Source organism: Mirounga leonina, unplaced genomic scaffold (genome assembly GCF_011800145.1).
Source record: "Mirounga leonina isolate KUSES-001 unplaced genomic scaffold, KU_Mleo_1.0 Mir_171, whole genome shotgun sequence".
Classification (NCBI taxonomy): Eukaryota; Metazoa; Chordata; class Mammalia; order Carnivora; family Phocidae; genus Mirounga; species Mirounga leonina.
The window spans coordinates 5,427,994-5,452,557 of record NW_023270436.1 but is presented as its reverse complement, the minus strand read 5'-3'; the positions used below and the strand labels follow the sequence as shown (position 1 = coordinate 5,452,557).

The 24,564-nt window shown below is 58.8% G+C and overlaps 1 protein-coding gene across 8 annotated transcripts in view; it reads right to left on the bottom strand.

Moving 5' to 3' along the window:
* Positions 1–24,564, bottom strand: part of NCOR2 (nuclear receptor corepressor 2) — a 212,453-nt gene that overhangs the window by 148,074 nt on the left and 39,815 nt on the right. The window lies entirely within an intron of this gene.

The window sequence follows — 24,564 nt, the reverse complement described above, 5'->3', positions numbered from 1 at the left end:
CGGGCCTGCCTGGGATTCCCCGTGACCCCGTGCAGGAGCAGAGCTGGGAGTGAGGAGCCTGGACGGTGCAAAAACAGCTAAGGACACAGACCAGAGCCAGCGGGGCCCCAAATGGCTGCCGGGAGGCAGGTAAACGGTGCCTCCCGCGGGAGAGAAACCACCCGTGTCCAGGCTGGAAAGCAGCTCAAGCATCAGTCCAATGTCTTTACAGCTGGGGCAGCGGAGGCTCAGGAAGAAGAAAGGACTCAAGTCAAGGGAGCGAGGAGGCCCTCAGAAGCTGCCTTTGCCCGTAATCTCTGGGGCCTCCGTCCTGCCTAGGATCCGCCTCTCCCTCTCCATCAGCCTGCGCACGGTTACCACCGCCCCAGCTCGGAGCGGGAGCCCGCGGGCACGACCCGGGCCTCCTCCACACTCCACCCTCAACAGCCACCCAGAAAAGGGGTGTCCCTCCGGCCCCGCCACGTGCAGCCCCATCCCCCAGCTGAGGAACAGCCAAGAGGGCGCAGAGGCCGCGCCCCCGGATGTTCTTGCGCGCTGGGGCGGGCCGGAGCTGCATCTCCCGCCATCAGTAAATGGAACGTACCCCCAGCTCCCTGGAACCTCACGGCGCCCCTCATCGCCCTGCCCTGCCGCTGACGACTGTGCCCCAAGGGTGTGGACGCTCGGACCCTCCACTGGTGATCTGCCTGGTGGGGGTCTACTGTGAAAGAACGCTGGGGTCAGAGATCGCGGGGGTCAGAGGAGGGAGGAGACCCCTGCCTGGGGGCCTGACTGCGTCCCACTCCCCACCCCGATCTTCCACTGCTGTAGACTCAGCAAAAGTCCTTTCCGGGAACCATCCTCCCTCCCCGGGCTCCAGGGGTGGTCATGTGACCCGGCCTGGCCAATCAGATTCCTGCATCCCCTGGGCCCGGGACTGGTCCAGGGATGGGCATGTGACCCAACCTAGGCCAATGAGCAGCGGTCTTGAGACTTTTGCTGGGGGGGCGGGGGAAGAAGAAACGGGGGGCGCTCTGCTTGGGACTAAGGCGGGAGGATGAAAGCCTGCAGCTTTGGGGTCACCTCATGGCAGGTGCCTGCCCGACAACGACACCAACCGGCCGGAAGACAGAGCTGAGGGTGGAGAGCGCACAGTCGGGTCCTGATGACAGCCATGCCTGAAGGCAGCCGAAGCCTGCTCATTCGTTTAGCAGAGCTGAGACGTTCCTGTGTGTTTTGCTTCGCCGGCCCAACCTGGGTTTCTGTCACTTGCCACCAGGAGTTCTGACTCACCCAAGAAAGAAAGGAGTCACGGACCAATGCACCTACAAGCACCTCAGGAAGTTGCCCACGTGGGCTCTTCCCAGCCGACAGGATGTAATTTTTATGAGCATGGGAACACATCCTGCTCAGCTAACAGGAGCTGCTCGCATCACTATCACTAGAACCATCTCTGAGTAGCTCCAGCCCAGTGACAGTGATGCTCTGATGTGGACAGGGGAAGGAGCTGCCCCTGCCAGTTCCCACCAAGGGCAACATGGCATCTGTCCTGAAGACAGGACACAGGAAACTGGCCTTGGGAGAGGGGCAGGTCTGGCCACTGCTGCACAAATCCCATTGTTCCAGTTCATCTCCAAGCCCAGCAGAGCCCGGTCGTACAATGCAGCGACGCGCATTTTAGTCTGCTCTCTCTCTCTGGGCTTTCAGCAGTTGCCCCCTCTCTCCGAGGAGGTGAGGCCAGCACTTTGGTGGGGGAGATGCTCACACTGCTTGCCCCTCCTCCAAGAGCACGGCGGGCAACTTCCAAATCGCTATTTGATTCTGCACTGCAGAAGGCGGCAGAGAAGTCTGATTTACCCACAGCTTTCCTGACTTCCTTTGCCTAACAGAACGCCGACTAAAGAAGGCAAGCCTCTGCCAGATGCTCACGCGGGTGGTGCACGTGGGCTCCAGAAGCCGGGGAGGTGACATCTCTCCAAACCAGCCCTGGAGAATCCTCGGCGGCATCCCTCACCCTCCTCACCCTCCTCAGCCAGGCTCTGGCTGGCCTCCCACTCCCTCAAGACTCACGGTGTGTCCACTGCCAAGCTTGGGGGGCTTCAGCCATCAACAGGTCACCCCAGCAGCCCCCTGGCCCAGCGTCCTCACACGCATGTGATCCCCAAAGCCAGAGGACTCTGAGTGCCTCCTTCATTCATCACGAGCTTATTTAATAAACCCAATTTCCATCCCTCCCAACCTCAGTCACATTTATTGCCAGCTCAAAAAAAAAAAATTTTTTTTTTTTTTTAGGAAAACATTTTGGCGGTTCCTCCAAAAGTTAAACATGGAATTACCAAATGACCCAGCAATTCCACTCCTGGGCACATACCCAAAAGAACAGAAAACTGGGACTCAAACAAATACATGTATACGAACATTCATAGCAGCAATATTCACAACAGCCAAAAGGTGGACACAGCCCAAAAGTCCATCAACAGATGAATGGATAAACAAACTGTGGTCCATCCATACAGTGGAACATGATTTAATCACAAAAAGAAATGAACCACTGACACAAGCCACACCACGGATGAACCTTGAAAACATCGCACTAAGTGAAAGAAGCCGGTCACAAAGGGCCAGATTGTGCCTGAGTCCACTTACAGGAAGTATCCGGAATAGGCAAACCCATAGAGACAGAAAACAGACTGGAGGCTGCCAGGGGGTGGGCAGGGATTGCTAACCACCACCAGGCTGGAGCCTTAGCCTCTAAGTGAGGGAAATGTGTTAAAATTAGGTAAAGGTAGTATTTGCATAACATTGTGAATGGAAAAACAAATTTAAGCATTGACTTCATCGAGGTTTGAATGTGAACGACAAGAAAAAGGACACTCCTTCATCAAAGACAGGGAGGGGAGCATGAGGGAGCCCCGCGGGATGGCAGGAGGGTACCCCAGATCTGGGCTGGGCTGGAAGGCGTTCTGAAAACGAACCCAGCCTGCAGCGGGTATAGGACACGGCAGCCCCGATACCATTGCAGGTCTGGTGGCTCTGGAGTCAGGAGAGGGCGGTGGGCACCCATTTATTTATAGAAACTTCAGGGTCCCCACTGCGAGCTGAGCCCCAAGTGAATGAATGAGGCAGGGCCCAGCCACAGAGGGTCTTGGTGCTCCAGCAGGGTGCAGCGGGGGCAGACAAGCAGCAAACTGTGAGCCTGGAGAAGGAAGCTCAGTCTACCCCAGCCTTGGGGAGGGGGAGGGGGCATCGGGGAGCACTCCCGGAGTGGGCACAAGACAGTCGGGGGAGTCAGGTAGAGGCCGCCGCCCAAACGGGAGCCCAGAGGTGAGACCAGGCACCCCTGTGCTTGAGAAATTCATTGAGTGAGCACAAGGCAGGGAGGGCGGACAGTCACTCAAGGCTCCCGGGCCATGGCAGGATGGATCCTGTTCTAAGAGCCCCGAGGATCCTCAGACGATGGCTGGGGAAATAAAGGGTCACTGTGTTTTCCAAGCAGGCACTGCAGAGAGCCAGGGGAGACCCAGGGGCTCCTGCGGACAGCCAAGCAAGAGATGATGCTGGTGGGAGCAGAGCAGAAGCCACAGAGAAGGAGAAGCAGGCACAGGCAGGAAAGTCGGGACGGAGCTCACCCAGGCGCAGGGACCTTTTGTCCCCTCCTCAGGCAGGATGCCTCACACCTCTGCATCTGTTTCCTCAGCTACATATCAAGAGCCCCTGCTCCACCAGCCTGCTGGGAGGACAGCATGCTTGGGAAGCACTACCGTCACGCCTGGTAAACAGCAGGTGCTCAATGAAGCAAACAGCAAGGTCAGGGCTCCAAGGAGAAAAGATGGCACTCAGGCGAGGTAAAGAACTTGCTGAGCCAGGTGGTGTGGGATGCTTCTGAGCCCCAGGGCCCCAGACAGGGACACCAGAGGCCCACCCAGGCCTTACATACCCAAGCCATAAACCGCGACACCAGGGCCACCGAGCCAGTCAGGGGAGGGCCAAGAACTCCAGAGCTGCCCACGGCAGGGGATTCCGTGCACAGTCCAGAATGGGGCTCCCCGTGAATGGCCCACGGTGGGGGCCCCCACAAACACCGCAGGGGCCCCAGCGTGGCCCTCCACCGCACCTGCCCCGGAGGCGGCACCCAGCAAGGGCCACTCAGCGGCCCACGAGAGACCACAGGCTGTGGGTCCAGTGTGGCGGCACCCCATAATCCTAACCTCACATCCCTTGTTTCATCCACCGCGTGGCTCTGGTAAGGCTTCCAAATCCGCAGGAGGAAGCTCCCTGCTGCGCGTTTTGTCTGCCTTGCTCCCTGCTGCATCTCCGGAGCCTCTCAGTGGGCCTGGCACTCAGCAGGTGCTCAACAAGGGAACCTGTCCAGGCAAGTGCCAGTAACACCAGGTGAGGCCAGAGCCTCCTGCCCCCACATTCCTCTCTCCAGGCAGGACGCTGAGGCCCCACCGAGGCACATTCCATAGATTTTCCATGTCGTGTGCGGCCTGCTTCAGCTCCGGGGAGGGCAGAATTACAGCAGGCCAGGGCTGGGTTGTCTCTGAGAGTGGGGGGATGTGGGCGAGGGGCGGGGGGGTGCTTGTTAAGGTGCTGAGACTGCTGAAACGTGCCTGGGAGCCTTCAGACCTGAGCCCAGGCTTCGAAGATGAAAGGCCAGCTGTCTGCGCCACACAAGCCTGCATGTTTCCCGTAACTAATGGGCCCCGCCATCGGAACTTGTGGCAGGTGGGGGAGCCTCAGGACCAACACTCAGCTGTCAGCCCGAGAGGCGCCCCCAGCACACGCACACACATGCACGCTCACCAGAAACCTCTGGCGTGCCAGGACAAGGCACGGGTCCCACACAGGGGACGTGGTCTCTCGTACCCCCGTCCCCACCGGCCAGGCTGGAGAGACACTGATGCTGAAAACAACCGAAATGCATCCTCTCACTGCTCTGGAGGCCAGAAGTCCCAAACCAAGATGTGGGCAGGGCCATGGTCCCCCCCAGGGATCCTCCCTGCCTCCTCCAGCTGCTAGCAGCCCAGGTGTCCCTTGGCCTGTGGCCGCCTCACTGCAGTCCCTGCTGCTCATCACCTGGCCGTGTCCCTCGTGTCCATGTGTCCTCTCCTCTGACAAGGACCCCAGTCATTGGATTCTGGGCCCACCCTCATCCAGTATGACCCCATCTTAACTAATGACACCTGCAAAGACCTTCTTTCCAAATAGGATGACATTCCCAGATTCTGGGTGGACACGAATTAAGGGGGGGGGATACCCTATTTAACCCAATATGGTGGGTGCTCGATAAATATTTGTTTTGTTCACTGCTATAATCTAGAGCCTGGCAGAGTGCCTGGCACACAGTGGGCATCCAACGAATATCTACCAGACAGCCTGGCCCCAGGAGAACGGGGGATGTGCACGCCGAGGCTGCTCTGGGACGTGAGGTTAGGATGCGGCAGAAAGAAGCTGTTTACAGCTAGAACGAAGCTGTTTACACCTTGAGTTTCTAGTTTCTGGCGCCCTGTAATAATGGGGAGCTGGCCAAGTATCTGCTTCCACCTTCCGAAGGGCCTCCTGGCGCAGAGCGGACGCCGGGGATCCGGCTCTCAGCTCAGTCCCAAGACACAGTAAGCCCCACGGGAGGCGGCCCCCATGAGTCCAGAGGAGCCTGCACAGGCCCCGAGGGCAGGGGGTGAAGGCAGAGTCCCTGCTCCCTGCCCCGGCAGCTCACCACCATCAGCCATGGTTCCAGCAACCTTCGTGGGCAGGTACGGAGACACAGAAGCAAGAAAAAGACCCCAAATCCCTGCCCTTGCTGAGCTGCCACTCCAGCAGGCAAGACAGGAGTTACAACAGGAATGCTAGAAGGTGTCTGTGGCATGGAGAAAAACAGAAGTATGAGGAGGGCAGACAGGGGAAGAGGGGGGTCGAGACAGCTTCACCACAGAGGGTCTTTAAGGAAAGATGTGGAGGGGGAGAGAAAGGGGAGAAGGAAAGCATGCAGATGTCTGGGGAAGCTCTTCCAGGCAGAGGGAACAGATAGTGCAAAGGCCCTGAGGTGGGGAAGGAACAGCAGGGAGGCCCAGATGGTAAGAGTGGAGTGAGCCAGGGGTCACACAGGCTTTCACTGTGAGCGAGAAAGGAAGGTGCCACCCCTCTGGGCAGCAGTGATGTTCGAGGTCTCCTATATCAAGCCTGCCCCTGGTGCCACTGAGTTAAAGGAAATTTCAGCTGTGCCCTCCATCAGGGAGTAATGGGTCCCGGGCCTCTGTGCATCGTATGTGGGTAAAAGGACCAGCCCACCTGGAATCTTAACACTATTAAAGCCACCATTCAGGAGCCCATAGAAAACAGGACCCTGCCTGCCCTCCCAAATAGGCAGGCCCAGCAGCAGTGACACTGACCTGGCAGAGAGCTCACTGGGCTCCCGAGGAGGAGCCAGGAGCCCAACCAAGGCTTGCTCATGGCTCCGTCCAAAGAGCAGTAGCCCTGAGTGGCCCTGGGTCACCATACTCAGCATTCAGGAGCGCTGCCTGCCCACCCCCTAGCTGAGGCCAGTCAAGACAAGCCCACCCCAGATGGGTCTCTGCCCCATTCCGGTCAGTCGGGGAGTTAATTTGAGCATCTCTGATGTGCGGGCACTGTGCCAAGCACTGGGGTCACGGCAGTGGACCAGGTGGACAGAAATCGCTGCCAACCAGAGCTGCCAGCCAATGACAGGCCTGTCCCAACACCTCCTCACCCCAGGTACTCAACAGAGGGCTGGAGGGGGAAGGAGGGGCAGATGGACGGATGGATGAAGGAGGGAGGGAGGGAGGAAAGAGCGAGGGAGATGGATGGATGGATGAATGGATGGACAGACAGATGGGACAGACAAATCAGCAGATGGACATCGATTTAACTGTCCCACTGTCCACAGTTTTCTGGGTCTCACTTTTTAAAGCAACCCCCAGAGCCAAGCATGCTTTTTATTCCACTAATACTCCCACATCAGGCTCCCTGCCAGCCACAGCTGGGGACACACATGAGCACCATCACCCCCATAAACCCCCAAACCTGCACAACTGCCCCCCAAGCTCCCTCCAGTCCCGAACTCCAGAATCAGAACAGGGAGAGACAGGTAGAAAGATTCATTGAGAAAAGATCCATGGAAAGCTCAACACCCACAAAAGAGTCCCCAAAATGAGGGCTCAAGTTCCCTCCACCACTGGAAATACAGGGGGTGGGGACGGGGAAGGCAAGTTATCAGTAACGATGGTGGCAATGCTAGTCGCTGGGCAGGTGCTATCACTCTCCCCACTTTGCAGGTGAGAAAACCGAGGCTGGGCCCAACCAAATAAATGGCAGAGCAAGTCCCCAGAGCAAGGAGGCTATGCAGGACTGGGGAGACACACACCCAAACACAGAGAAGGCAGAGAGCTTCCCGAGGGAGGGGTGAGCTGGGCCTCGCAGGGTCTGGACGAGGGAGGAGGGGGCTGCCCTCACTCAACACCCTCTTTCTGCAGGCGGGAAACTGAGGCCCCAAAAGAGGCAGGCACGCAGCAGCCTCGTGCTGCGTGGCCGGACTCTGCCCTCCTCGGCTGGATCCCACAGCCCACGCGGTCCAAAGTGGGCAGGGTGGCCTGAGCGGAGCCCACCACAGACACCCCGGGGGGAACAATACCCAGGGCCGTGGGGACAAAAGCTCCGGGTCCACAAGGATGACCAGGTGCCAGGACAGAGCCCCAACTGGCCACAGCCTGCACCAACCTTGCAGGGGAAACCAGAGGCCTGGCGCCAAACACACCCCCTGCACCCGCCCCACCTCTCACCTCCCCTCAAAAGGATCCCCAGCCACAGCCAGAACCCCCACTGCCCCCAGATTCTGCTTTGTGCCCCCCCCCCTCCGACCAGCCTCAGTTTACCGCAGGTGACATTCATCAGGCACCCACACTAGGGGAAGGCTCCGATTTGCCTCACCAAACCAGACTGCCCCATTCAACAGACCAGGAAACTGAGGCTCAGAGAGGTGCACTCACTTGCCCGAGGTCACGTAGCCAGAAGGCAGCCAGGTCCAGCCGCACACACCCTCCGAAGGGAGCAGAAGAAGAGTGGCCCAGCTCAGGGCCGCCAAGGAGACCCGCTTCTATCTCCCATTTGTGTCCCCTGGGCTGGGGCCAGCTCGGCCGCCCAGCCCTGCTCCCCCGCCACAGCAAGATCTGCTCACAGTCACTCCCTCCGGGAATCCCTTTTCCCCCCCTTTTAATTTTAAAAGGAAGAGAGAGACAAGCCACAGTCGTGACAAACCGTCCCCGCACGCCGGGTCACCGGGTTCCACACGAGAGCCCCCGACGCGCGACACGCCCTCCCTCCTGGGTGTTTCACAAACATGACGCCGGATTTTTCCTGGCTCTTCCTCATTAGGTTCTGGGAGCCCCGGGAGGGACGTGTTTTCCATTAGGCCCAGCTCTTCCATCTGGCCTTCCAAACGGCAATTTTTTTCTGCAGAGGGGACCGGGGTGAGGGGGAGAAGGGGGAGACCGGAGAAGAGGCTGGTGTCCGGGCGGTGGGGGGTGGGACGCTGGCACCAGCTGTGCGCCTGGGCACATGGCTCGACCCTCCGCCCCCCACCCAGGGGCTTGGAATGCAGCGGGCAGCAGGGACCCGTGTGGGGGCTCAGCGCGGTCGGTGCCCACTCCCCATGAGTGCTATCCACTCACCGGGGGCCCGGGACTGCGTCCTAATCCTGGACCCTGGGATGGTCAAGGATGCAGGGCTCCAGGCCCCAGGAGCTTCACTGCCTGGACGGAAATGAACCAACAACCAAGAAGGAAATGGGCCACAGAGCACAGCTCTCGACATTCTGCTGAGTGAAAGAAGCCAGACACAAAAGGACAAACACTATGATTTCACTCATAGGAGGTGCCCAGAATAGTCAGATTCATAAAGACAGAAAGTAGAAGGCTGGTTGCCAGGAGGACGGGGTATGGGGGGTTCGTGTTTAACGGGGACAGTTTCTGTTTTGCAAGAGAAGAAAGCTCTGGAAACGAAGGTGGTGATGGTTGCACAACCACGTGCATGTACTTAACACTACTGAACTGTACACTTAAAAATGGTTGAGATGGTAAAATTTTTGTTATGTCTATCTTACCACAATTTAAAATTAAAAAAAAAAAAAGAAAAACAAAACAAACCACACACCTCCTCCAGGGAGGCCTCCCTGATTGTTAGCCCAGGCATCCAGCTGGGCTGGTATTGCTCTGTGGTGGCTCCCACTGCCCAGGCTGCCCCCATCAAAGAAGACGGTGTTGCCAAAGGCCCTGCCGGGGGTCTTGGCATGCGGCAGCCCCTCCTAGCTAGGCACTGCGAGGGACCACAGTCAGGACCTCGCCCCCAAGCCAGGCAGCCTCAGGAGATGACCAAGAGGCCGGGACACAGGGAGGGGCTGACCTGAAACCCCACCACCACCAGTCTGCTGGCCTGGCCCATCAGTTGCCAAGACCCTGAGGGTGAAGGGGGCCACCGAGAGGGAGCAGGGACAGCAGACTCTGGGTTCCCACCACCTTCCCTGCATCAACATCTGGCAAATGTGTCCACAGCTGTGCAGCTGCCGGAAACGCCTCCCCCTGCCCTTCCTCCACGCACGCTGGGCCCTCAAGGACGGCTTTCTGAGGAATTTATGGGGTCGTCCTGAGTATTTCAGGGCAGATCTCTGGGGGACGTCCTCCACCACATGTGAAGGAGGACAAATGTTCCCGCTGCTAAGAATAGCTTGGCCAGCAGCGGCCTGCAGGACCGGGAGCCCACCCACTCAACAACAGCCCTGCCGTGCACCCCCCTCCCCAGCCTCCAGGGGCCCACCTCCCACAGGCCTGGCCAGGAAGGCCCTCTTGCCGCCCCCCCCCCCAGATGCCTGGCCAAGGAGGAAGGGTCCACTCTGATCTGCTCTTTCCAACGCTCCAATGTGGATCATAGGAGCCCCTCGATTTCCCCGAGGGCTGTCGTTCATCAGTTAGTCTCTGATGATCACGGAGCAGTAATCAAGAATCCAAAAGGCCCTCCGGCCCCTGTAGCCAGCAGTTCCAGATATGAACACAGGCTTCAGTGCCCAGGAGCGGCGAGCATTCCCCTGGGATCTGGTTATCAGTTTGTGGAGGGAGCAAGACTAACAAGGCTCGGGGGGAGAGGGTCCCAAGCCAGAACTAGGGAGGGGAAAAGAGAAAGGAGGGCCGAAGATACCATGCCCCGACTGGAATACATAGGGCCAGGCTGGAGTCGTGCCAAGGATGGGGGCAGGCGGGGGCCGCATGTGTGGAAGGACATGGGAAGGGGGTGGCCACTGGCTCAGCCCCAGCCGGGGGCATCATGGCCACTCAAGACTGTGACCCAGGGGATCACAGCTTCCAAGCCTTTCAGGCAAAGAAAGTCTGACTCTAAGACATCCCTCAATTTACAATTTTTATTTCAAAAACATAGACTATAGACCCAACCCAATAAATCAGTCTGACATCCAAATACAGCCCGTGGGCTGCCAGGATGTGACCTGTGGCTTCTGACATGTGGTCAGTTGAAAGCCACAAGACAGAGCCCAGCAAAGCCCAGGGGAGCTGGGGGGGGGGGGGGGGGGGGGGCCAGGCAGAAGTTCTCCCACATGGCTTGGAGGGGGGACCTGAGAAGCCCCTAATTAAAACAGGGAGTGGGAGGGGCTGGGCCCACTTACCCAGTGAATCTTAAATAACACCCCCCCACCCCAAAGGGCACACACTGGCTGTGAAAGTGGGGCTGGGCAGGGCCCCTAAGCTGGCAGTGAAGCTGCTGTGGTCAGCTGCTGTTGTTTGCCCACCCAGCACCCACTGCTTGCAAACTGCACCCTTATGTCCCTTGGCCTACGACCCCTCCTGCACCTTCGATCACCCTGAACCCCTGGATCCAACCATGCCTGAAGCTTACCCTGAGCCTTGTGTGTTAAATGCAGGAGGAGGGGCGCCTGGGTGGCTCAGTTGGTTAGGCGACTGCCTTCGGCTCAGGTCATGATCCTGGAGTCCCGGGATCAAGTCCCGCATCGGGCTCCCTGCTCGGCAGGGAGTCTGCTTCTCCCTCTGACCCTCCTCCCTCTCATGCTCTCTGTCTCTCATTCTCTCTCTCTCAAATAAATAAATAAAATCTTTTAAATAAATAAATAAATAAATAAATAAATAAATAAATAAATAAATAAATAAATAAATGCAGGAGGAGCAGGGAGTCTGCCGATTGCAACCAAGTCACCCAAGATAGCAACCCCTTAAACCCAGATTCTAACCCATGAATCTCCCTGGAATCAGATCTCTCTACTCTCTGGTCTCCTCACCTGTGCAGGTAGGGAGATCTCCCAAGCCAGTCAGAAGGAGGCAAGAGAAATGAGATGGGAGCCCAGGACAGACTCAGACTAGGAGGAAGGGGCCAGGCAGGAGCCCAGGACAGGCCTCCCGGTCTCTCACCGTGAAGGAGAAGCAGTCTCCTGGCCTAGTCCTGAGCCATCAGAGGCCCTAACAGGGGACCCAGCAGGCAGCAACTCTGCAGATAAAGGCTGCCCCTCCTCGCTGCCTCAGATCTGGGTCACCCCTCAGCAGCAGGCACACCCCCACCCACAAAGCCCCAGGCAGTAAGTGGAGCCTCTGGCCTCGGTTTCTGGCAGAACATCCCGAGCTGGCGAGGGCTCTCTCTCTCCCCCTGCCCCAGCCCCGCCACCCCTCCTTTCAGACAGGGGCATTGTCTGCAGCCAGGAGGCCATGAGGCTGCACCCACAGACACACCTTGGACTCCATCCCTGCTGGGGCCTGCTTCCTGGGCCGTAAAACAGGCAGTTGTTCTCGGCCTGGAGGGTGGCCATGGCTCAGACCGGGAGCAGGGAGAGATCCTGACACCCAGCCCTGACCCCATAGGTGCTGACTTCTCCCACCATCCTCTTTTCCTCCCCACCTCCATGTGGCCACCAGTCTGTTTCAGCTCCCCATTCACAGATGGGGAGACTGGGGTTCTGGGGCCAAAGAAGGCTACTCCATGTCCCAGGGGCAGGAAGAGGACCGTGGAAAGATGAACAAACTCCACTTCCAGATTCCAGGTCCTGAGCAGTCCTGGTAACAGACCCAAGGTGAGCGCCTCGCACTCACCATCATAGCAAATTGCTAATACAATGCTCACTATCATCAGTTCACTTAATCATTACAGTACCCATGGGAAGCAAGATTGAGGCACAGAGAGGTTAAGTAACTTGCCTGCGGTCACACAGTAAGCAAGGGGCAGAGCCTGGATGCAAACCCACGTTTGCCCTCTGCAGCATCCACCTCTTGGCCGCTGTGTCCTGAGCATCCATCACCACTGTACCCCAGCCTCCCTACTCAGGCTGGAGAAGACCCCTGTGTCCTCCACCAGGCCGGTGTCAGGGCCTCATAGGCCTTGTAGCCAACGTCACTGCTCACGGGTCCAGGCCAAGTCCTGCCAGCTGGAGGCAACCACAGGTTGCTGCAGATTGGCCACGGCCATCTCCTCGTCCATCTGGCCACCCCCCAAGAGCTCACTGCAAATCCCCACCCCAGGTCCCAGAAGGAGAAGGAAGGCGGCATCCTCAGCCCCACCCCAGCCCCCTGCTCTGTTATCTCCCCCATCGGGATCTAGTATCTCCATTCCCCAAGTCCCGGCTGCCTTATTTCCCATCTCCCCACAACCCCAAAGGTCAGGTCCCTGAGGAAGGAAGTCGCATCTGTTGTGTCCACCACTGAGTCCCAGCTCAGTGCACACAGCAGGCGCTTTATAAATGCTTGTTGAGTCCCTGAACACTGAGAACATTATTGCAGACTCTGAGCCGAAGGTCGAAGGCCACTCTGTGAACAGAGAAACTGAGGCCAAGAAGGGGTCCACTTAAAGTCAGATTTTGGGGTGCCATCTACATTAGGCCTGCGTGTCCCAAGAACTGACCCATGACTACACTGCCTGCTCCCCCGAAGCTTTTGGTGTGGCCCGGGGCTCTGATCCCTTCCTCCTGGAAGCTGCAACGCCAGCCCACGCATTAGCCGTGCCTGAGACTCTGAAGGCCATCCCTACCACTGAGGGGCTGTAGCCTGCCTTCTCCGGGGCTCAGTGTCTCCCTTTGTCAAGGGCACCTGGCAAACAAGGCGGCTTACGGGGGGGCGGGGGTGGGGAGCAGGGGATGGCTGCAACCCAGGTGCTGGGTGAACGGCCAGGCAGGTGGGGAATGAGCGTTCGGGGCCTAGGATGGGCCCAGCATGGAATCTGGGGGGCCTCTTGCCTCCTGGGTTATGTCCTCCTTAGCAGAGTCACCCGAGGGGGGAGAGCCAGTAGCAGGCACCAGGCAGGTTCAGGGATTTGTGGATTTGGGTTCTGGGCAAGGGACTCCTCTGACAGGGCTCCCCACGCCCCTGGGCATAAAGGGATGTTCTCAGCTGCCCCAACCACCTCCCTCGGTCCTGGACCCTCAGCTTGGGGTGGGGAAGAGAACCCCCATGCATCTGCCCCAGGGAGAGCTCCCTCCAACCTCCAAAGAATGGGGGGGGTCCCTGGCTGTATTAGTCTGTTAGGGCTGCTGTGACAAATGACCATAATCCAGATGGGTTCAAACCACAGAAATTTATTCTCTCACAGGTTTGGAGGCCCAAGGTGCAACATCCGCGTGTGGGCAGGCCCCGCTCCCCGAAGGCTCTCGGGCAGGATCCCCCCTGCCTCCGCCAGCATCCGGCCACGTCCCCGGGGTCTCTGCCCGTCTTCATGCAGCGTCCTCTGTGTGCCTTCTCTTCTGTCCCTCAGAATGACACTGGCCACTGGACAGAGGGCTCACCCGGGGAATCCAAATGACCTCATCTCAAGACACGTCTGCAAAAACGTCTTTCCCAAAGCAGGTCACGTTTAGAGGAGACGGGTATTAATGCGTGCGCTTATCTTTTGGGGGGCACCATTCACCCCATTACACAGCAGCCTTTCCTGACACTGCCCACGGACGGGCGCTGGCTCCCCACTGAGGCCCATCACCAAGCCCCAGCAGAAGCCCCGCCAAGCAGACGAGGAAACTGAGACACAGAGGTAAGCCACAGGCCCAGGTTTGAGCCCACTTTCCCTGAGCCGTCCTGCCTTGGGCGTAGGGGCCTCCCTCACGTTTACAGGAAGCAAGGGACTCTCACACCCACGCCTCCGGGAGAGGGCCAGCCAGGGATGACTCACCCCCACTTCACAGGCCAAGAAGAGGCGCAAAGTGGTTCAGCCAGGGGGCTGAACAAACTCTGAATCTGTTTGCTCCTGTGTCAAAGGGAGGCAAATCCCACTCCTGGAGGATGAATCGGCATCCTGCAAGGAGAGCGCGTCCGGCCCCCCGATAATCAGCACCTCTCTATTTATTACCCGCCAGGGCCCAGCCTCTACAGCTGCCCACCCAGCCTCCAACCCCAGCAGAAAGGGCCCATTATGACATCACAGGCCGGGAATTATGTTATTAGCCTGGGAAGGAGGCTGGACCCAGGGACAAAGGACTCATTGTCATGCAAATGGCCAACGAGGAGGAAAGGGGGGGCGGCTCCTCCAGCCTTTTAGCTCCTGACCCACACTGAGAAACCAACTCCAGGCCATCCCGAGGAAGAGTGTGGGCATCTCTGGGCCTCAGATCCGGATGAGTGGGGCTCTCTCAGAGAGGGAAAGGGGCTCCTTCCCAGGGCTGCATACAAAATGCCATTTACCTACTAACACCGTGCGCCTGAGGCTGTGTGTCTTTGGGCAAGATGCTTACCCTCTCTGTGGCTCAGAGGGTTGTTAGAAGAACTCAATAAATTAAAGCGTGCGCAATGGAGGCCCCGCCTTGTCAGCCCTCAATACACGAAGCTGATGCTGTCTACACCCCTCCCCTGCCCCCCACGTGCCTTGCTCATGACCTCCGCCTCTCTGACTTTATCTAGGAGGTGCAGACCTTCCGGGGGTACAGTTCCCGTGGGGCACTCTTGAGCACAAACACAAGAACTGCTTTTCAAAGGACCCTAGTTTTCCAGGAGTCCCCAAAAGGCATTCTCAAGCCCCAGATGCAGAACTTCTGGGGTGGAGGAGGCAAGGACCTGAGTCTCCCCAGCCAGAGCCCTCGGGGGTGTGACTTGCCTGGAGGCACAGCTGAAGCCGTCCAGCCCCAGAAGGGCCTCAATCACCAAAAGGGGACAGGCCCAGATCCACAGCTCGTGGGGGACACTGAGTCAGGCATAACCGTTTGCTGAACACCTATGATGTGCCCAGTGCTAGGAGCACAGTAGTGACCAAGATGAACAAAACCCTGGGGGAATTAGTTCGGGTGACATGGCGATGGACACATAATAAATCCCAAGTGATGACAGTATAAGGTGACAAGAGTAACTTTGGGGAGGTCGGGTCCCTGCTCGGAAGGCCACCTTTGAGCAGAAGCCTATATGAGGGAAGGGTGTTGCAGGAAGAGGGCACAGCAAGTACAAAGGTCCGGGGCAGGACCGTGATGGGAGCTTCCAAAAACAGCCAAAAGACTCGTGAGGCTGGAACGTCCCTGACTCAGCCCACTTCTTGCCCTCCAGGCTCTGCCCAGCAAACCCCAGCACCTGAGACCCTAAGCTGTGACTGGTACTCCCCGAGCCTCAGACAGAGCCTCCATCATCTGACCCGACTGTGAACGCCCCTCCCTGCTCAGCCCCACCAGGGCCCACCGGTAGCCCCCCTGGCCCCAGCCTGGGATGGTCTGGAACCCCCCCAAATCCTTAGGCATAAAGCAAGCCCTGCCTGGACCTCTGGGGACACATGAAGGCCCAAGTGCAGTTACTAGTCCACCGTAAGGGAGACAAAATCCACGCAAGTCCTCTCTCGGGAGCCTCTGGAGACGTGTCTAGCCTTGGATTAGCTTTGGCTGAACCGAACGCATTTCTCATGCTTAAGCGCTAGCCGGGGATAACCCAGCTTGCTCTAGGGTGAGCTAGTTAACAACCCGAAGGCCTTCTCACCGCCGTGGAGGTGGGAAGGGGTCCAAGAGAAACCAGTCCTTCACCACAGGGAAAAGCAAGAAAGGCAAAATGCAGCCCAGAGTACAGAGCAAGGAAGAAAGAGTGCTAAGAGAGGAAGTGAGTCTGGCTGTCGCAGGAGTGACCCCATAGGCCGCAGACGTGGCTGAGGGGGGCAGGCTCTGGGAGGGCCCAGGAAGTGAGAGAAAGGGTCCAGAGGTCAGGGCTCTCTGGCTTTCCCAGTTCGTGAACCCAGCCACCACCCCCCATCCCAACCTCCAAGCCCAGCCTACGGGTGAGGAGAGAAGGAAGAAGGGGACCGAGGCTCAGAGACGGCAAGCAACCTCCCTGGGGTCACCCAGCCAAAGAACTTCCATACACAGGCTCTGGCTGGGGTTTGAGTTGAGCCCCAGCCCTCACAAACTCTGCGCCCTTGGGTGGGTCACCTGACCCGAGCCTCAGTGTCCTCATCTGCGAAGTGGGGATCATACAGCAGCCTCCCAAGCCACGGCTGACTCGGGTGTGGAATGAGCTAGTGCGGGGCGAACCACAGCAATCGCGTCAGGGATGATACCCCAAGAGCACCACCCCCAGGCAGCGCTGAGCACATGCCAGCACCCTTCTCAACACCTAGCGTGTATCACCTCATTTAACCATCCCTCATGCCCCACAAAGTACCAAACACTATCTCCAGTTTACACACGAGGACTGAGGCCTGGAGGGGTCCAGCCACTTGCTCTAACTCACACAGCTACCAATGGGCAGACCTGAATTCGAACCCAGGACAGCCTGGCCCCAAGCCTATGCTCTGTGTCTCCTTAGATCACTATGGATTCGTAGGCAGCCATAAGAAATAAGAAAGCTCGGGCGCCTGGGTGGCTCAGTTGGTTGGGCGACTGCCTTCGGCTCGGGTCATGATCCTGGAGTCCCTGGATCGAGTCCCGCATCGGGCTCCCTGCTTGGCAAGGAGTCTGCTTCTCCCTCTGACCCTCCCCCCTCTCATGTGCTCTCTGGTTCTCTCTCTCTCAAATAAATAAATAAAATCTTAAAAAAAAAGAAAGAAAGAAGAAAGCTCGACCCCGCGTACGCTTCAGCCAGCCTCCCCCAGTGGTGATGTCCCTACAGAGGCCCAGTTCAGTACCTGCGGCGTAACCAGGAGACTGACGATGACACAGTGAGCCTTATTCAGACCTGGCGGGTTTTACACACACGCGTTTGTGTGTATGTGAGTGTGTTGAGCGCTATGCACCTGCACCTCCGTGCAGATGGGGGGGGTGGGTCAAGTCACTGAGACCCTCAGGACAGGGCTGAGGCAGCCACCACACAGGTCTACGGCTGACCCAAGTGGGCACCAGGGGCTTGGGGGCAGCAAGGTGACATTTGTGGGGCCCCCTGCTACAGAGGCCTTTCCCGAGGTCTCCAGGAGAGGCCTGAGGACAACCGGACAGTGGGTAGCTGGCGTGGACAGCCTGGACACCCAGGGAACTCCCTGCCGGCTTCTGCTGGCCCAGGAGGAGAGGCCCCGAGCCAGCCACCGGCCCAGCATCCGGTGTCACTTACAAACACAGGATGACTGCCACCCTCGGCGGGAGAGCCAGCCCAGCCCGCCCAACCTCCAGGCCACACCAAGCAGTCAGGGTGCCTGGCCCATACTTGGCGGGGGATGGGGCAGAACAGGCACAGTGGGACAGCCCCGGGGACCCCAACCCAGGCCCAAATGCAAACAGAGCCTGGGGCTTGAGGAGGAACCCTCTCTCTCCACCTCCCGAGACCCAGACTGCAGTTTCCAAATCATATAGAACAGGAGGGTTCTCAACACAGAAGAAAAAAAAATCAGTGGAGACCAAGGTGTAGCTAACTTATATCCAAGCTTATCTACACTAAAGGAGTCTCCCCCACACCAGCCCACAGGGGTCCTGCGCAGGCCAGTCTTGGTTCCCCCTCAGGCGCAAGTGCAAGCCACTCACACTGTATGAACAAGAGAGCTGAGTTCCACGACCTGCCCACTGTCACGCCTTCCATGAGGGGAGGCGCAGGGACCATTTCTTAGCCCCCGTGAGCCATACAACTGCTTCTGGGGTGGAGACAGACGGAGCGTCCATTTGCCAGATGAGAACACTGAGGCTCAGAGCCGTTGAGAGAATCTGTCCAAGGCCACACAGCCAGAAGTGTTTAACCGGGATGTGAACCCTGGAGGTCTGGCCCCAGAATGAACCAGGAGGCTACAGCTCCCCCTCAGCTCATCCCAAAGCCTGTATGACCCTCACTCTTGCCCCATTTTACAGACAAGGAAACTGAGGCTCACACAGGTGAGGTAAGGCCACTCAGCGTAAAAAGGGATGGAAGCAGGATTCAAACTCGAGTCCATGGCAAACGAGAAATGCCATCCGGGAAGCCAGCCCTCCCTGGCCCGAGCTCCAGGCCCCCACGAGACATCCCGCTGCTTCCAACGGTCCTGGCGCACCCAGACCTCAGGACAAATCACTCCCTCATCCCCTGTGCCTGCAACTGAAGGCTCCTTGTGAGCTCAGGAAGCCCTTCCAACTTTCCAGTGTTTATGCCGGCTCCTCGCTGCCAGGTCCCTGGGCAAGCCTGGGCCGGTGGCGCTGATTTCAAACCAGACACGGGCACCCAGCCAAGAGCCACCGCGGTGGGAGCCGGGCGCCGGGGCAGCCACAGGGCTGCCTGCACCTGGCTCCCCTCCCCTGCCCCCTGCCCGCGGAGGAGCCCACCCCCCAGATCCCGAGGCCCCCAGCTGCTCCCCTGCAGCCACGGCGCCAGGAGCACCCCGATTCCTCGGCTCTGCCCGCTCTCCCGCAAGGACGCGTGCGCCCCAGCTCCGGGCAGCTCGGTCCCCACCCCACACGTCCAACCCCGCGGCCAGACAGCGGCCAGAAGCCCTTCCCGCCGGGCCGCCCGCCTCTCGGCACCCTGCTCCCGACCGTAGGGACTCCGACCACTGTGACCACCGGCCCTTCATCGCCCCCAGCGCTGCGCTGCAATCGCCGCCTGCCGGGGCAGGGCCACCCGAGGCCACCGTGGCCAGGGCGCGACCGGGCTGCCCCCACCCGGCGAGCCCGGCGGCCCCCAGACGGACGCCCCGCCGCCCCACGGTGGCTCCCGGTCTTTGCCCACCTGGGCCGTGACCCGGCCGCACCGCGTCTCCCTGCCCACCACCAAGCCCAGAAACTTCTCTTACCCGAGCACATGACCAGCCTTCCACTCACGTCAGCTCCAAACACAACTTGAAGTAACTCTCCCACAAAAAAAAAAAAAAGAAAAGAAAGAAAAAGAAAAAGAAAGAAGTAAACTGTGCCAGCAAGTGGGTCAGTGGAGTCCATACACACAGACTATTCTGCTGGCTTCCAGAAGACACACGGCGTCCAACATCAAAGCCATCCTTCCTGCAGGACTGACACGGGGAGCGGCGGCCCCACCGAGCGGCCGCTCGCCTTCCCGCGAGACTACGGGCGTCCCCCCCGGCTGGGGAGGCCCCGCAGCCAGGCCCGCACCCCCCACCCCGGCCCCCGGCCCGCTGTCCCCCCCACGCCCCCGAGGCCCGCGCGGGCCGAGGCCCACCAGGCACAAGCCCCGGTCGCCGACCCCACGCCGGGGCCAAAACTCCGTGTCAGGCCTCCACGGTCCCTCCTCGCCTCCTGCCACTCCGGGCCTATAAACACAGAGAATTACATAAGTCCACTCCTCTTGTTCGGAAGCCAAAAGTACTCGCTTTTTCTCCCAGCCTTGGCAGTAAGTAATAATTCCTCATCGCCATGGTAACCCTGGCGGGCTTCCAGCCGACACTCAGGAGCTGAAACGCTGGGAGGCCTTTTTATAGCTCGGTAGAAAAACCTCTTCACTATTCCCTCCTCGCAGGCGAAAGCGAGCTCCAGGCCCGAATTCTCCTTTAACCCGCTTCCTTCCCCGCCGGCCCCGTCCACCCGGGAGCCGGAGCTGCCTGCCTCCCCTTGCCCACCCGCCCCACCGAAGGGCGGCGTGGGGCTCCTCAGCCTGGGCCTGGCGAGGAACCAGAGCCGCTGCCCGGTCCCTCCCCGGGCCTCCAGTCCTCCAGGGTGACATGGCGGAGGGGCAGGCTCTGCCTTTAAAATATTTCTGCCCTACTTGTAATCTCAGGAAAAGCAAACATGACCCCCTTGCATTGGTATTCGGAACGAGGGTCATCTCGGTGACAGGCCCAGGGGGTGAACAAAGACAGCCAACCCCCCCCCCCCAACACACACACACAGGCCAAAATGGATGCTTTGGTGGTCAGCCAGGGGTCTGAACCTTGGCTGCAACTGGGCTGTATGACTCAGAAACAAGTCTGAGCTCCTCGGGCTGTCAGCTTCCCATCTGCAGCAGGGGCAGGCCCCGCTCTGCTTCCCACAGTGCTCGGAGGGGCAGTGGCAGGGGGAGCAGCGGGATTCCCCCTCCACTCGGGGGCTCTCCAGATTCTCGCCCCCGCCCCCAGTAACCAGGACTCGGGTCCAAGAATATCTGCCCAAGATGGCATCCCAGTGATGACACGTGAGGGGGGGGGGTCCCCTGGGGATGCCGGGCCGGGCACCCCAGGCAGGAGGCACAGCAAAGGCGAAGGTCTGGAGGTGGGACGGTGTCTGGCGTGTCGCAGAAGCAGAGAGGAGGCTGGTGTGGAGCGAGGCAGAGGGAGAAGACGAGGTCAGGGGGTAACTGGACTAGAGGGGGAAGTAGGTCTCACGCCCCTGGGCAAGTCATGTCACTCCGAAGACTGGGAAGGCTCCCGAGGGGGATCAGGACAATGACGGCGGCAGACGGGGTACTACGCGCCCAGCACTGTGTAAGCACCTCACCTGTGGGCCCATCCAGCCGCACAGCAGCCCGACAAAAGGCCACGGGTGCGCTTCTGAACCCCAGGAAACGGGCCCAGAGAGGTTAAGCAGCTTGCCCAGGGTCACACAGCTGGCAAGCGGCCGAGCTGGGGTTTGAAATAGGCCAGCCTGGCCCGCATTCATCCTGCCACGTGGTACACTCAGCGAGGAGCCACGGAGGGTAGGGGGCAGATGGGACTGACGCGTGACGAAGGTCCATGGCTGCTGGACTAGCGAGGGGACCAGCATGGCTCCTAGGACAGCAGTCAAGAGGCCCCACGGAGGCCATATGTTGTTGACTTTAGTCAACGCACCCTCCAGCCTTTCCCAAGGAAACTCCCCATAGGGCGTTTCGGAAGGCCGCTGGGACCTGCCCTGAAAGCCACGGAGTGGACTCGGCCACTCCAAAGCCTCGTGGATGGGGACACCGAGCCACAGAAAGCAGCAGGCAACACAAAGTCGCGTTTTTAGTCCCCAGAGCTGGGTGCTGGCTCTCACCGTTAAGCGTCAGATCACAAAACTCAGGAACGGGCGAAACCGGCCCCACCAAAACACGGCCAGGAAGCGGAGCCCAAAGCGGCAGGGGCAGGACTCACGGGTTCCTTTTGTTCTTTTCTGTTTGTTTTGGACACAGACCTGCGCCCAGACCTTTGCAGAAGCTGGCCTGGAACCGGGAGGAACTCATCCACGCCCCAACCAGAGCTATTTATGCTTTGGGCAGGTTCGACGCCGGGCGGTGTCATGCCACGGTCACTTCTCGTGTCTTACCCCCGAAAAGCCAGGCCGCGGATCATTTGTTGAGCGATTTCATGAACACGGCCCATCATCAAAAACCAGAAACAGTGACACGCAGCTCCTTCTAGATGGAGCCAGCTGCCAAACCTGAGCTTAAGATCAGAGAACGTTAGCACATGGTCGACTGCCTAGCAAAGGAACACCTCATTCTCCAAGCCTCTGAGGGAGACCATCCCCAGGAACCTGTCTGCCAGGCAAAGCTTTGCACATCGGCAAACGATCAATGAAGAATTTAACAAGACATGCTTTGGTGGAGGCCACCGAGGCATGGATGGAGAGGCAGAGGGGTCCCCCAGGGGAGGCAGGAAGGACCGGACGCAAGACCCTTGCCTCTGCGGGCATCAGTCTGCTCAGCTGTGAAATGGGGGCACACTGCTTGCTGCCTCTCTCAGGGTCAACAGAAACCACACCCGTTGCAGGGCTCAGAGAACCACAGGGTCCAGCCCCAGTGGAAGGGATCCCCACTCACTCCCTCCCCAGAGGAGCAGGGCTGGGGCTGAGGGAAGAGAAAGAAAGAGCGTGAGCTAGAAACACGCGAGCCTGTTCCCACCTCCCCTCTCCTATCCTGCCCCCCAGCGCTCCAGAGACCGCACAATGCCATACAATAAAAAGGTTCAAGCGTGGACCCCTGCCACAACGTGGATGGACCTCGAGAACATGATGCTCCGTGCATGGAGTCAGACACAAAAGGTCACACAGTGCGTGATTCCACTGATAGAAAATTTCCAAAACAGGCAGGTCCCCGGAGAGGAGAGAGCAGGTGGTCACCAGGGGCCGCGGGGAGGGGAGATTCGGGAGGGACTGCTAATGGCTTCTGGGTCTCCTTGGGGAGAAGGTGACGAAGATATTTTAGACCTAGACAGAGGTGTTGGCTGTGTACAGCACGGCTCCGGAATGAAAAACGAATGAATTGTTCACTTGAAAATGGTTAATTTCACGTGATGTGAATTTTGCCTCCGTTCAATAAGGGAAGAGTCCCTGACCCCGGGCCTGGGGCCGTCCATCATTCAACACACACGTACTGAGCCCCCGCTGTCCGCACTGGTCACTGGGGAGACAGCAGAGATGAGGACAAAGATGCCTGCCCTCGTGGAGCTGACACGGGAAGAGGTCAGGAGTCAAGAGCAGACGAAGACGTGATGTAATGCACGTCACAAGCAGCTGCCGGGGACGGTTTCTGGGGCGGTGGCAGTTCAGCAGTGTCCAGGCTGGAGAAGACAGACAGATGTGGAAACTTCTCAGCCAAGAGGGTGCCAGGCAGAGGAAACAACGAGGGCAAAGGCCCTGGGGCCAGGTGGCCAGCGTGGCTGGGGCCGGCAACTGTGGTCACAGGGTCCAGAGGTCCAGGGCCTTGAAGGCCACAAACAGATCTTTAAAGTTTAGCTGTGATGAAAATAAAATTCACAAAACCGCATCGGTTTCCTAGGGCTGCAGAAACAAATTACTACAAACTGGGGGGTGCTTAAAGCAAGAGCACTTTATTCTCTCACGGCTCTGGAGACCGGCAGCCCAAAATCAAGGCTCTGGGGAGGATCTCCCTCGCCTCGTCCAGCTCATGGTAGCCCCGGGCGGTCCTCGGCTTGTTGTCTCTGCCCCCATCTTCAAAGGGCCTTCTCCTCTGTGTGTCTTCTCTTCTAAGGACTTTTGTCATCGGACTTCGGGCCCATCCTAATCTAGGAGGATCTCATCTCAAGATGCTTGACTTGATCGCATCTGCAAAGACCCTCTGTCCAAACAAGGTCACATTCACAGGTTCCGAGCGGACACAGCTCAATCCACTACGTGGATTCGGCTCAATTCGGCAGCATCAGATGCTCCGCAACATGCCGGGCCTCCCCCTCTCCTTTCTGCACCGAGTCCGGGGAACCAGGCTGGAAGCTGTGGGGACAGGCACGTGGGCATCTCGAGGAATCCCCCCAGGGGCCCTGCAGCCAGCCCTCTCCCAGCCTAAGCCAGCTACAATTGGACCCCAAGGAACCCAGAATCCCTTCCCTGAGAGAGGTATCCATGAGCCATTCACAGGGGGCTTGCAAGAAAGGGACCTCCTTGATAGGTAAGCCAAAACGGGCCACCACCTTGGTCCCTGAACGGAGACTTCCCCAAACCAAAATGCACCCTTCTTCCTCTACCACTTCATCCAGGGACAGAAGCCACGGTGGTTAAAGGCAGCCAACTGTCCCGCCAGGCTCTTTTCCTGGGTGCCGTTTTTATTTTAAAAAGGGGCCACCCCCACCCGAAGCAGCTGCGAGCTAGCGGTGGGCAGGGCTAACTGTCCCAACTGTCCAGACTCATGTCCAAGAGCAGCGCCATCCTGCAGCAAAGGGCACAGAGCGGCTGGCAGGGATGGCTGGGGCAGAGGCAGGAGGCAGGGGGCAGATGGCCGCCCGCTCCGGGGCCCCGGGAGCCCACGCCCCAGCAGCAGAGGAAGGAGGAGGTGTCCAGGAATGCTCCTGGCCACCGCCAGCCGGATCTCAGGCCCCAAACCAGGAAGGACAGGTAATACCAGCCCAGGGGGACACACGCTCCCAACATGCCAGGCATCGGGGGCACAGGCTCCGATGTGCTCCTTTACGCCTTACAGCAATCCTATGGAGTATAATCGACCCATTTTACAGATGGGGAAACCCAGGAACAGGGATGAAGTGACTTGCCCAAGGGCAGGAAGCAAAAGTGGCAAAGCTTAGAAACAGGCAATGTGGTACCCAACTCTATGTCACCACCCACTAGGCTTTACGGCTCTAAGACTCCCCAACTCCACGGGAGGGCTCTAGCAGGGCCTACTATGGCCTTGGGCCCCAACTTTTGAAAATGGGATCTCCAGGGGCGTTAAATGTGACTTCCCAAGCCCCGGGACCTTCTGTTACATTCCATGGGATATTCTGCCCAGATCACCAAGGGCAAAATACTTTGAGATGAAAGTCATAGCTAAGAACAGAGGCCATGAAATGATGACGGTCAGCTGTGGCCAACAGGGAAGCTCGTTCTGGCAC